The sequence below is a fragment of the Camelina sativa genome, chromosome 19, assembly GCF_000633955.1.
Source record: "Camelina sativa cultivar DH55 chromosome 19, Cs, whole genome shotgun sequence".
Taxonomy (NCBI): Eukaryota; Viridiplantae; Streptophyta; class Magnoliopsida; order Brassicales; family Brassicaceae; genus Camelina; species Camelina sativa.
In genome coordinates this window covers 19827419-19829968 of record NC_025703.1, presented here as the reverse complement: position 1 = coordinate 19829968, position 2550 = coordinate 19827419, and positions in this window count along the sequence as shown.

Here is a 2550-nt window from a genome sequence, read left to right as displayed (position 1 = left end):
AAATTTTATGCAAAAAAAAAAAAAAAAAATTGATATGTAAAACAAATCTGATTTAATGTTTGATTTTTAAAATATTTAAAACTTACATCTCCTATTTACCATACTCTGGTTCGAAAATCGGAATATCACACGCAAAGGGATGTTGCACTATAATGCTTAACAACTTCTTCAAATTTATCCAATGTGATCGCTTCTTTGATGTATCATAGTAAGTTTGAAGATTCAGCTGTACTTACATCTTTTTCACATCTTCTCTTTCAAATGTATTGTTGATGAAAAACTTCAATGCATCCTTCATATGTAGAGGATAGCAAAAGTGAGTTGACATTCTAGATAAACGATGTAATTACGATATGATGAAATCCACCAAGTAATGACTTGAATACTCAACATGAGTTGTGTCGTTCATCGAGAGGTGTCTGCTAGTGGAAACAAGCGCTGCAGATACAATTGCCCAACAACAATCTAAAGAAAGAAAAATGTTGGGATACTTCTATTTTATTTAAATATAAGATGTAATATTAATTGAACATGGTATATTAATAGTGTATTAACATACCGTGGGTGACAAGGGCCATCATTTTTAACCATAGATCGTCCTTTATTAATGACATTTGTACATGATCTTTTTTTTGGAACAACATTTGTACATGATCCTAAGAACCGAAAAATAAACAGTATTAAGAAAAAGTTGAAGAATCTAGATAGACAAAGAAAACGGTTTAGAACGCCGAATCGGTCATGGTTAATTACATGAATTACCTATACAAAAAAATATAAACAATTATTAGTCAAAACTTTGGTTTATGTAACGGATGAAATGGAAATGGTAAGGTGACAAACAAAGAAAACTCCCTAGGGAAGAAGCTAAGACATTTGTGTAGGTCTTGATTTCCCTTTGTATATTAGGGATTTCTGCTTGGAAACGTAGTCTTTCCATGGAGTTGTCTAAGGATATAAAAATATCATACGGACTTTTAATGGTTTAAGTCCGATGCTACAAATGGTTGCTCAAAATTGAAAAAACTGGTTGAATAAAATTCAACTCATTCATCTCCAAAATAGTGGTTGAACAAGTTGAACATTTTTGTTGTAGGATTAGTTTATTTTTTCAACTTTTTAACGGGCTGAATAAGTTTTTCCAACCTCTTCAACCTGTTCAATGCAAATGGTGAAAATTATTCATTCAACCTATTCAATCTCTTCAACCATGCAACCATTTGCACCCCAATTTTTTTCAGTTCTTCATCATGTTGAAAATTAAAATTAGGGTTTGTTACACAGTTGGAAAAATCAAATCATTCAATGTGGGAGAAAATAAGGATGACCCACTCACAATTTTCAGCAAATCGCTATAAATAGTTGTAGTTGTCATAGTTGTTGAGGGGAGTGAAGTAGGTTAGACACATTCGTAGACATCTCATCCGTTAGTCTCACTAAGTCTATATAGCTCTTTATCTGTATCAAATCAGAATTTCGTCAAATCCCAAAAAGCACTCAAACTACACACGCACACAAAAACAAAGGGCTTACTATCAAATTATTAAGGTGATTTTGCTTATGAGACTCGGAGAGCTCAGCTAGTCGAACATCGAGAATTTTACGAAAGATTGCATTCTGTGGTTGAAGCGGTGAGAAAGCCCGCACGAGGGAGTTGTATCTCCTTTGCTGTGGTAACTTCAGTGTCTGCCTTCTTAAGCTCCTCTTGTAAGACTTTGGGTCACTTTTATATGAACATTTTTTTACCTAATTTAGAGAAATTTCCCCAATACTATATTCCAATTGAGAATTGAGACTCGAAGAAGAGAAGAGAGGATGCTAATGATTAGTATTGTGATTATTATTATGATTAATGATTTTGGATATCATAATCAAATAATAGTCAAATTTTCAGATAAAAACTGAAACTAATCATTTGTTTAAATCTATAGTTAAAACAAATATTCCTGATATTAAAAATAACTATGTTGATGATGAAGTGATTTAATATCTCTCCCATTTACATGATCTTTAGGATACTGAAAACTGCCATGTACCACCCGATGTATTATGTATGTCCTGGTGTGGCTAGTAACATAAGAATGGCTACTCAATTGTATCATATGATAAGTGGTGCGATGGTTATCTGTCTCACCGTAGGGGTAATTAATGCGTTCATTGGGTCAGAAATGGGTGTCAGAGAACCGGTGTGAAACTTGTTGGTGTGCCAAAAGGTAAGGAAGATGCAGTTAATAAGACAATTCTGGTAGACATGTTTTCGTTTGTATTTGACAACAACGTTGTTGTTCAAAGATGCAGCTGATAAAGATATTATGATAGACTATGTACGGCTCCATTGCCAATTTTGGTACAATTGTTGTCCCTTAACCATCAGCTATTAGTAGTCATTACAAAGGATTCTAGTAAAAATGGGGATATTCTATTCGCCATGGATATTTATGAAATTGTCATAATGTTCTTTGAACAGTTTGAGTTAAGCATAGCAATTAATTCTCATGTGAGATATTCGGATATAACAGAACTTTAAGATCTCTTTTTTTTTTTTTTTTT